General features: G+C 34.5%; 1 protein-coding gene across 3 annotated transcripts in view; it reads right to left on the bottom strand.

The window, feature by feature from the left end:
* Positions 1-12,354, bottom strand: part of SCHIP1 (schwannomin interacting protein 1) — a 319,470-nt gene that overhangs the window by 173,903 nt on the left and 133,213 nt on the right. The gene's annotated exons all lie outside the window — the stretch shown is intronic.

The following is a 12,354-nucleotide window of genomic DNA, read 5'->3' as shown; positions in this document are numbered from 1 at the left end:
ACTCCATCCAGTCACTTCATTCTCTGTCATCTCCTTCTTCTATTGCCCTCAAACTTTCCCAGCATTAGGCTCTTCTCCAATGAGTCCTTCCTTCCCAAAGTATTTGAGTTTCATCGTCAGAATCTGGCCTTCTAAAGATCAGTCAGGGTTGATCTCCTTTAGGACTGACTGATTTGATTGCCTTGCAGTCCAAGGGACTTGTAGGAGTCTTCTCCAGCACCATCGTTCAAAGGCCTTAATTCTTTGGTGCTCAGCCTTTCTTATGATCCAAATTTCACAGACATACATTGCAACTGGGAAAACCATAGCCCTGACTATACACATTTTTGTAGGCAAGGTGATGTCTCTGCTTTTTAGTATGATATCATGTTCAAAAAATGTTGAGATGTCTATAGATGTTCTCAGTCATCCAGGTCATGATTGTCCCAAAAGTGCTTTTCCAGGAGGCAAATGGACTTTCTTATTTTTCTTTGAAGACATTTTGCTTCTCATCAAGGGTGGGATTCAATTTTTTAAACAACCAGTTTTGTGGGCGTGGCTTAGTTGGTGGGCATGGCTTGCTGGTCATGTGACTGGGTGGGCATGGCCAACTTGACATCACTCACATCAAGGGGCTCTTTTCCTCACCTGGCTCTCATGACAGTGGGGATACAGAATGGTTGTAAGTGAAAAATGGTCATAAGTCACGTTTGAATGTCAATCTTTCTAGCTAACCAAGAAGACTTGCTGAATGTCACTCATCTTGGTTCCTTGTCATTAAAAGCTTATTTCTGGCAGCTCTGCTTCATTATTCAATTATTTTTTCAAAGTGCTAACTCCAACAGGGGAGTATTTCCTCCCAACAGCAGTGTAAAAAGCTTAAACAACCCTTCCCATTTAAGAAAGAAAAAACCCTCTTTCAGAGACAGTAAATCTAGGCATACTGCCAAGGATATAAGAAGGGTAGAGAAACACAAAAGGAGATTTCTTCCAACAACCAGTTCTCTGAACTGCTTAGAAAGTTAACAACCAGTTCTAGAGAATAGGTGAGAACCTGTAGAATCCCACCCCTGCTTCTCATCCAAGAAGCTTCTACAGCTCTGACTGGATGGTGGGAAATGGAAGGATTTATACTCCTTGCAGACAGCTGGTCTTTTGCATTCTTTTAGAGAGTCGTTGGAAGAACTAAGGTTACTTGATATTTATACATTAAATATGCCAGGGTTTATTAGTTTTGCATAACACGATTATTCAAAATGTCACACTAATTGCTTTTCTTTGAAGTTGACCCTTCTTATACCAAAACCTGGACCTAGTCTATCTAATCTACCCATTTGTTGGTGAGGTTGGTGACTGTTCATTTCTTCTGGCTAACCTTGACTCCAGGTTAAACCTTGTGTCCAGATTGGATTCCTATCTTGCCTCAAAGAAGGGTGGTTAGCTTCTAGAAGGAAGTAAAATCGGGATCCTAGTCTCTTGGATTTGAGAAGAGCCCTGTCACTATGTCAGCAGGCCCATGTGATTTTTTTTTTGAACCACATGACACTCAAAAATTAAAGCTATAACACAGTCCACCTTGAAAAAGAATTCAAGAAGGTCCAATTAGCTATATAAATTGGATGGTCCTTTTCAGTTATGATTTTGCTACAAATTGTTGTTTTGCAATGATATCTTCCCTTCACTGGGATGTCATAAAGATTGGGTTTATTTAATATTTCTAATACATGCTATAACAAATCAGGATGAAAATCTTATAAGAGTACAAAGTATTGCTTTTATTTTTGCCCTAGGCCATAAATTAGAAAGGTTTGCTGAGCTTCAAAGGTTATAATCAAATAAAAATAAGATAAACTCTTGCAACCAGAATGTTTTTAAAAACATTCAAGCTCCTTTCAAATGGAAGGTCTAATAATTGTGCTGGTATTTGTAATCCTCCCCATGAAAATGGCTACCTATGGTATTGACTGGAGCCCAGCTGCTTTCTCTTAACTTTTTTTCCCTTCATATAAGCAGCTTTGATCTTCTCTCTATATGCACTGTTGTAGATAAATCTGATGTGTGAATTAAGTCACAATCACAGAAATAGCCAAAGGCTTCTTGCGTGATCTTGGTACCTGGGGAAAAAAGTGCTGCATTGTTTGAGCTTCATTACTGATCACAGAATTCAGTCCTGTGCTTGTTGAAACTAACAAGCTTTGTAAATCACAATGGGGCTCCATTTATAGGTATGCTAACTCCGCTGCACAGCATGTTAAACTATGGTTTGTACTTCAATCCCCTTGTAGTATATCAAATTTTATTAAATCTTTTATAGTCAATATTTAACTTATATCTTAACTGTGCTTCTTATGATTTTATTTTATTCTGTTTAATAAGCTGTATTGAACATTATTTTTGAAAAAGAAAAATAAATTAAAATGATTTCAAATAAATAAAATCCAAATTAAACATTAGTATTCTAATCTATATTCTTAAGAAAAAGTTGGCTGACTTTTAGTTTAAATCAAGGCTATATAATTCAGAAAAAGAGCTTCACTATGCATGGGATTATAAACATAGCACCTGTCTGCAACTCTTTAAACCATCTTTTCTTAGGATCACAGTTTCCCTCTGTAGCTATCACATGATCCCAGGATACTTTAAAGAGTTGCACATAGATGTTATGTCATGCCCTTCAAGTTTTGAAGCATCTTTTTCATGCTGAATCCAATTGCTGTGGTGTAAAAAAAAAACAACAACTCCCTTTATGCTACATTTTCCTGTTTTCTTTGTTATTGTTTTCCTTTTACTTCTCTTTTTGCATCACATTTAGCACTTATTTTTCCTTCTTTTATAATGACTTGATTATCATTGTATAGGGATGGTATAATGAATGGACAATTTCACAATGCTGAATAGTATAGCCAGATATATCTATGTGATTGTACAAGAAGAAGAATGGAATGAAGATTAAATTTTACAAGTTTGGTTAAAAAAATTGCCAAACAGAAGCTATTTACTACTCAGGTGAAAACATTAAAAAAACCTGTCTATGCACTCAACTGAAATCTCAAGCAAGTCTCTTTTAAAAAGAAGAAATTAAATTCTATTAGCTTTTTCTCAGATCCTGTGAATAAGAATTCCCTTTTTGAGAAAAGAATGTCAGGAATAATCTTTCTTTGAATACTGAAGGGTTTTTGCACAATTGTATAATATGTATTAAATTATTACTGGAGTTATAGTAAAACACAAATTATTTTCAGGGCCTTACTAATGAAAAATCATTGAGCAAAGCCATGGCTTTGTCATGCAGGAGATTTGCTGCAGTAATCCATGCCTGTGTGCTTATGCAGGATAAACTAGCTAGTGTTTTATGAAGATATGCTGTGACAGCAGTGACCAGATATTAGTCAATTATAAATCTCTCTCCATCCCTATTTTGCTTAAGGTACTACGATACAGTTAATTTAGATCTCTGTGCATTTGATTAGCTAAAACTCAACATGCAAAAGACTGAAAGATCTGCCTGCCTTATTTGGAACAAGTCTTTCCTTTCCAATCAATTTAGGTTTCTATGACTTCATTTTTTGTATGATTGAAGACTAAGTATTAGTTTTTCATATATTTTTGCATGTCTTATGAAGAAAAATGGCAGCATACATGAACCAAAAGCCTTTGATACTTTCCTTACATATATTCTCATAAACTTTGGTGAGAAAAAAATAGGTCCTTCAAAATCTGCAGCTTTATAATTTTTAATGAGGCAGAAGGGGGAAATTATGGAATACATGGGAAATAATCATATTATATTATTTCATTAATGTAACTTTGATTAAATTTAAATTATGTGTGATTTAGTTTGGTCTTGGATGATCTAATTTTGTGTGTGTCACTTCAAGAATGAGATGGTTCCCTGCACAGTTATTTTCACAGATATACTAGGTCAGTGTAACTAAGGTTCAGAAACACAAACTGCTGGCATGATAGAAATACCCAAAATTTAAGAAAGATATTTTTTTATAATGCAAATGCTGTACTATGGAATACCTACCACAATAAGATATGCCTGCCATTTTTCTCTTGAGCTTTAGATGCTAGCTTAAAAGCTTTTTATTTGTCAAGCTTTTGATGAACTGTGATTTTAGTTTCATTTATTCAGGCATTTGGAATAACCTTAGTTTATTTATTACTTTTATTTTATTTATTGCTTAGGTCTGCATTTAGCTGTTGACTCTGCATTTGATTTTTGAGTTAAATTATTGTATTTCATATACGGTTTTTAATATTGGGTATACTGCATTTTTAAAAAAGTATAAAGGTAGTTTTCAACACAGTCGAGTGAATAAATATGCAAAGCTAAAATCTACTGAGTTAAATATGATATACATATGAAAATTCATGTTATTGAGGAATTCAATTTTAAAACACATTTTACAAGCAACTATTACAAGGAGTTCCATAAAGATTTCTGTCAACAACATGATCTTTTAGTTTAAGTAGAGCATATATAGTCTAATAATGTAAGGACACCTTTGAGTGATACATCACTTAAATGGAGGATTATATGTTCAGAAACAGAATATACATAGGAGGGATCCTTAGTTTTAGGTATTCATAAAGTTTAAAGCAAGTTTGTTCTCTGTCTCAGTAAAAAGACCCAGCATAGGATCAATCACAGGAGGAAATTTCAAAATAATTTTGAAACCATATCGCTATTTGTGAGTATAAGAAACTGGCTTGGAAAATAGTGGCATTTCTTCCACCAGAGATATTTAAACAGACTTGAGGCAGGCTAACAGTTCATCTATCATTGAAGAATCTGTCCTAACTATGAGAGTGGTCAAAATTATCTCAAAGTAATCAATAGTTGCATATTCTACAATCCAAAGCAGAGCAAATCATTGCTGTAATCTCGGTTTGAATGGGATCAGACTGTACATCCTAGTTCATTCATTGCACAAGATAAAATATATACATAATCCTATACTGAAATCAATACATTTAAACTGATTTTTAATCCCAAAGTGATCAGTTTCTATCAAAAGAAATACCAAGAAAAAAGAAACAAACATCTTGTGGAAATAGTACTCCAGAATTAACTAGTTTGTTTTGCATGTTAAGTGTTACTCTAAAATCTATGGAGCATAAAAAATAAAATAAAATGTCTGCAGATCTAATTCCAGTATGAGAAAGGATAGATATGTGGAGCACCAAATTGCAAATGAACATAAAACCAAAAACCTTGGATCAGAGATACATTAATCTTTGCAACCTCACTTGTGGCAAATATTATGGCAGCTGCCACATTTCCCAGTATATGGAAAATCTGACATCTAATAAAAAAAAACCTCACTGATATTTGTTGTACTGAACAGAGAATGCAACAGGAATGATTGGGTGACTCTATTTAAAAAGCTTTATTGAGTACCATGCCTCTGCCCTCTTTTAGATCAGACAAAATGCAAGACAATTTATTCTTGACATAACCTCAACGTTCTGAGAAATTATTTCTCCTATGCCATTATTAGAGAAAGTTAAGAAGAAATATATGGTGAAACAAAAGAATTTCCTAGAAGCTCAGACAAGAAGTTAAGTGATGGAGCTAATAACTCCCATGCATTTTATTAGAGAATTATGAATAAAGTGATATCTTACTACTTTTTGTCATTGAATGGAAATGTGCGCTATGCAAGAATTTTCAGGTTCATGTAACTTTTTTAAGTGTCTGAATAGATTAAGAACATAAAAACATAAGAATTCTATAAGATCAAGCCAAGCTTCTATGCAAGCTAGTATTTTCTTTCTCACAGTGGTCGTCTTCATGGTTATAAAGCCCACAAATGTCAAATTATTCAGCAACTGGAATTCAGAAACATGAATGTATTTACCATCCAACAGCAAATAAGCATAGACAAAATGGATTTTTTCTTGTATAAGCAACTATAAGCAACACATAATTTGTTTTCACCTAACCTATTTGCAACCAAATAGAACAGTCATTGTCTATCCTATGGTTCACTAGCAATTTTTAAAAAATATTCTTTTTTACCAACTGTTCCTCACAAACTGTAAAATTTATCTTTTATCCTACCTTAGGCAAAACTTCTTTGACATCAGAACAACCAAGCCAAGCCAAAGAATTAGAATTATTTCTCAGATAGTCATGAGGACATTTTCTTGTACTGTAGTTAGGCTCGTAATAGATATGCTTGCTGAAAGTAAAGATTGTCAAAAGGCAAGACTATGTCAAAGCAAATAAACCAGGAATGAGTTTCCTTAAAGCTAATGCTAAAAATATTTGAGTAATCTAGCTATGTGGCAAAAAAAAGTTGTGAATCTCTTACAATGTATACACAGAGATATAAAAAGAAATGCAGGACATATAAGAAATACCTATAGTTTATTGTACAAGTAAACATAGCTTTTATTTTGACAGATATAAGTCTGTAGCATAACTGAAAACTCCCAATTACTCCTTAATTCTGTCATAAGTGTGCTTTGTTATGTTTTCAGACCATTGCTCCAGGCTCTCTCTCTAAATCATGCCTCAAATAACATTTAATTTTTTGAACACAGACTCCCACAACTGTCATAATTCCACATATATGGCTTATCTTGTTTCATGCCAGCTTCCTATTTTGAGTTAAATAGAGATGACATGCAATTAAATGTGCCACTTCCCCATGACTTTTTATTTTTTTATTTTTAAAAAAATCTAAAGCACTTTCTGATCTATTTGGAGAATGGAGAGAGAGAAGGCAGGAGTGAATGAATGCTTCTCTCTACCAGTTAGTCTTCCAGTAAAATAACCATATTTCCACTTCCCGAGGAAAGTGTTTTTAGCCCAGTTTCACTTGCCTCAGTAAGAGATAGGCCATGAGATAGAAGGTCCACTTTGAGATCAGGTTGTCAGAAAATGGTTGGTAGGATGTGGCTTTTCAGTGGCTAACAAGGATGCTGCAGATGAACCTTTCAACCAGAAGAACCATTTCATTCAAAGTGATCTAGCTATAGTAAATCTAGACTAAAAGGTACTCTAAAGAAGAGAGAATTATGAATGATAGAACACCTCATAAATAATTCTGTTTGCACACCTGCTTTTTATTTATAGATAAACAGAGACACACAAATGGCAGGCATCCTAAGAAATGCATGCAAGTAGAGGCAGCTCTTGGCCAATGCTTAGAAACACAGTATTAATAGCAATAGCAATAGCATTTAGGCTTATGTACCACCCCATAGCACTTTATTCTCTGGGTGATTTACAATGTAAGCATTATTTGCACATTGCCCTCAGAATTCATGTTTCTGAAAAAAAAAAAATTCCCTCAAACTCTACATGCATAAAACAATTTTGGTAGACCTCACAACATTTTGCCCATATGTACATTTATTTATTTCCTCATTTTAAAACAAATAATTTGGTGCCAATTTTGAAATAAATAATATTTAATAAAAAGTATAACATTTATCTGATGATAAACCAGCCTATGTGGACTGCAGTGTTAAAGCTGAAAATTTTGCACCAATCATGGGTAAATTAGGCATATTAATACTGTATGTTATTTTATTGCTAATCAAGTTTTAAGACATTTGTGTTAGCGCAAAAGGGATTTAGGATGACTAAAATTGGTCCAGATGCATTAGCAGTCTATAAAGCTTTCAAAGTAATATTCAGATTGGAAAATGCTTTAGATGATGAGTGTACAAATCTTATAAACAATTAAACAATATAACTAATGTGAATGTTAGCTTATTTCAAGAACTCCAGAATGAAGGACTGGAGCTCACAAAATATTGCTTTTTATGTTTAAAACCTCAGAGAAAGTTATAACACACCTGGCCCTTAATTTTATTATGATGGAAAAGTAAAATGGGTGAGGTGACACTCATATGATATGAACTTATCTCACTATTGTATTTTAATAAAGTTTGATAAACAAATAACCATATAAAACACTAAGATGTTTTAAAGAATATGCTTTTTACAATTATATACCCAAAACATGGAACTTATCATCATATGAAGAATTATAGATCAGTAGATCAGAAAACTATTTTCAATTTTGGAAGTACAGCGCAACCCTAGAGTTACTCTCTTAGATCACTGACACATGTTTTTTTTTTTCTGTTTATGAACAAGAATGATGATGATATAATGAAAATACTGATCAATATTACCTCACATGGTTAAAAAATGTGTTCAAATGCTAGGCTGAATTAGTTTTTCAATGCAATACTGTCTTTTTCTTTTCTATATTAAATAACATTTTTCAAAAAGTTATACAGTGCAACCCAATGCAAATTGTCAGTTTTATTATAATAGGTCTAAGGCGATTATGGGATCTGTCATGAAGATTTTGCTCTGGATTCTTGGATTTCACAATTTATATTTACTGAATTGACAGCATATTCTCTTGCCATCAGTTATTTATATAAGCTCTCCTTCCCTACATCTTACTGAATACTATGAGTGAGATTCCAAAATAAAATTCATATCATGTGTATTATTCCTATCTGTATTTGAAGAAGGATAAGCAAAAATGAAATTAAATGAATCCAGTTCAATTCTATTGTCTATTTGGCCTTCAGTTCAACCTTTATGCTGTAGTTTTGTAACAGTAATATAATAGGATTAAACAACTCAGATTATCTTTACGAAGGGAACACTTCCTTTCTTTCCATGAATGTGCTGATCTGCCCCCATGTCTTACTGGAATTACTGTTGCCAACCTTCTATTATCAAGAAGTCTCATACGAGGAAAACATATCTTTAGATGAAAAAGGGAACAGGAGAAATATCAAGGTCAGAAAATGATACTGACAGATTCTTATCATCTTAATAGCTATGTGTCTGAAGCTGAACTCAGAGTGAATCTTGACCTGAAAACAGATGGATCTTAAGCAAGGAAATAATATACATCATAGCACTTAGTTCTTCCCAGGATACTAGGAACATAGAACAAGGAATCAAAAGACCAGAATAGAGGAGGTTGTACTTAACAGTTATGACAATTGCAAGGGTAATTCTGATCCCAATTATTATAAGCCAGTACTGTACAGCATGATACAAATGTCTTGGCAATGCCTAATTTCAAGCAAGCTAGCAATTTGCTAATTGTTATTATGCTTATTGCTTATTCCACAATAACAAAAAGAATGGAAATCTAATCATATATTTCTCTCTCTAGCTGGGATCATACAGCCTGTAGATGAAATAAATATAGAAATACTCATAGGAGTATAGTGATTCCTTAGTCTATAGTCCTGACTATTTATCCTTTGAATATTTATCTTTTGAACATGTGTAAAAAGGATCTTATCTATTCATTACACTTTTAGAATTTTTGGGAAAAGGAATTATTCATTTTAGTAATCAAAACTGGAGTGATATACCACTGGTAAAATATTAGTTCTAAGTGTAATGTTCAAGATAACCTGAAATGTTCTTTGTCCACTGAAACGTTCATTGCCCCATCTATAAACTATATTCAGATTTTGTATATATTTAATTATACAATATTTGACACTTCAGCAATTCTTTTCTTGCTGTGCTTTTTTCAAAATATACTGTTCACAATTAAATATACCAATCAAAAATGTGTGCTGTTTATCTTTAGGAAGGAATGGGATTGAGGGAACCAAGCACATAATTCCCTTTTCTTTGGGTTTATCTTTCATTAAAATTTAAGAGCTCTGAAATTATAAAACTGCTATAGAAAGGTCTAAAAAGGTACACCACCAACAGCATGGTGTGTAACAAGGCTGAATTTAATATAGAGGATGGGACCAAGGCAGTGGGGCCAAAGCAGTGGTGGGATTCCATTTTTTTTACTAAAGGTTCTGTGGGCATGGCTTGATGGGTGGGGCAGGGGAAGGATACTGTAAAATCTCCAGTCGGGTGGTATTTGCCGGTTCTCTGAACTACTCAAAATTTATGCTACCGATTCTCCAGAACTGGTCAGAACCTGCTGAATACCACCTCTGGACCAAGGTAATATTTGGAGAGAAAAAGAAAACTCTTTATTACATCATTTTCCAAACAAATCTTAAAGAGTATATAAAGAACTAGCCATGGGGGAAAAATGCTTGTCTGAATGCTGTTGAAGTTCATACGGAATGGTTAGGCAAAAGGCATCCCAATTAAGAATGAATACATTATCCCCTCAGTTACTTCCCTTTGTTTTATTTTCCATTTTTAAAATTGTTCCGGACTAGCAGGCTCGAAGCCTGCAAACCTGATTGGCCCGCTGATAGCCGATCGTGATTGGTCGCCATAGACTGATGCGATTGGCCAGTAAACGGGCTGCCGCGATTGGCCCTGCCAAGAGTGGCAAAATTAAATCGCCTTCATTGGCTGCCTAGCTGCAGCCAGCCCTATATAAGGGGCTGCTGTGGCTGGGATTAGTTGCTCAGATCTGAAGTCACTAATAAAGAGCTGTTGTTGCTATCTGAGTCTTGCCTCTGTTCTTGAACCATCCTCCCAGATCTAACAAAAATAATGCCCTATTGCCATCTAGAAGTATGTTTGGTGATTATTGCTTTTGCCAAAATTATAACATTGCCCATTTTAAAGAGTTAAGTTGCAGTCTCTGTGTTGATTCAATTGAATTGGCATTCAATTTACTTAATTGATCCTGATTCCTGATTTCTATTTCTATTTGCAAACTTATTTCTACTTGCAAACTTCCTGGAAGAGAGAGGTTGTTAAATCATCACAATAAGGACAAATTCCTTTCCTAGCTGTTATTATGGAAGATCAGGAAATTGGTAGCGGGAGGAGGGGGTGAAGAAGAGAAGAAGGGTGAAGAGAGATGTAAAAATCATGGAAAAGTTTTCCAATTTTCCGATGAGAGAGAAAAGGGAGCATCTGAAGGGTACACTTTCATTTCTCTTCTAAGGAGGAACATGGCTGCTTTTCATTCCTAGCATTCCTCAGAAGAGACTTTCACCGGCTAATAGTTCCCCTGGATTTTAATCAGACTTGAATTAAAAGGTAAGCTTGTTACTTGCACTCTATTTGTGTTCCTGCCACAGCACTTTCAACCAGAACATCCTGCCATGGAACAACAAAGAAGGCTGATGTTCCGTAACAGATGGTCTTAACAAAGAGGAATCACTGTTGTCTCACCTCTCAGAGATTAATACCTTTGTGGATTTATAGTATCTTTTCTGCAGCAACAATATCCCCACAGCTGAGGGATAGGCTGTGATCTCTGTGGTAATGTTGTGCTGTGGGAAGGGAGGGATAGTGGTGGATGGCATCTGAACTGTATGAGTTTCTGTTCATTGCACATCTCAGGCAGAATCCAAACAGCCCAGGAACACTGCTATTTCTCTAGTTATAAATAACTAAATACTCAGAGGTAGTATTCAGCAGGTTCTGACCAGTTCTGGAGAACCAGTAGCAGAAATTTTGAGTTTGGAGAACCAGCAAATACCGCCTCTGACGAGAGATTTTACAGTATCCTTCCCCTGCCACTGCCACCAAACCACGCCCACAGAACTGGTAGTAAAAAAAATTGAATCCCACCACTGAACCTTTACGTACTAAGCATATGTAAGAAACTGAGACTAGAAAAATCAAGATATGATAGATTTTTCAGAGACAACATTTTATGGGACGTAAACATACTTCACATGCGATCATAGCTAGATTCATACATCATTTTACAACATATTGTTACTTATTTGATTTGGGTTTATTATTACATATAGACCCACCCTCAATAGTTTATAAGTTTATGATTTATGATTGTCAAAATGATGGCTGAATATAATGTGTAAACATTTGCATAAATATTGAAAACAAATAATTACTGGTTGGGAGGAAATGGATCAAATCAACAGCAGCCTGGGAAAATGATAATGCAGAAGAAACCTGAAAAATATTTGCATAAACGAGATATTTTTAGAGAAAACTATTCCAGTTGAAAATAAAAAAAAGCAATTGATCTTTGCTGGAAACAATATTATGCATGACATTTTCTTTTAGAGTTCATTAGCAGCCATGGTGCATGACAGCACTAAAAATATTTCTGAAGCATTTTGTACTGTTTGTTTGTTTATTGCATTTATCTCCTGTCTTTCATCCATATAGTTTCCCTATTTTTTCCCTTTATCCTCAGAGCAGTTTCAAGGCCTTAAAGAGATTTACAATTATCTCTTTAGTCCTAGTTCAATTTTCTAACATTTGTTTTAAAGAAGCCATTAACGTTTTAACTTCTAGTCAAAGATAATATATATAGCCAGAGTTAAACTGTTGGATTTTTGGAGGCCAAGTATGATTATTTTCTTGGAGACATTTGCTTATCATTTCTCTAAGTAACATCCTTAGTGTGAAGCTGTGTATCTCTGTGAGGGTGTGGGTAGGTGGGTGTATTACCTTGCCCTATC

Source organism: Pseudonaja textilis, chromosome 4, assembly GCF_049901715.1.
Source record: "Pseudonaja textilis isolate UNSWEBS1 chromosome 4, rPseTex1.2, whole genome shotgun sequence".
Taxonomy (NCBI): Eukaryota; Metazoa; Chordata; class Lepidosauria; order Squamata; family Elapidae; genus Pseudonaja; species Pseudonaja textilis.
Note: the sequence above shows the minus strand (reverse complement) of the source record. Positions and strands in the feature narration are given on the sequence as shown.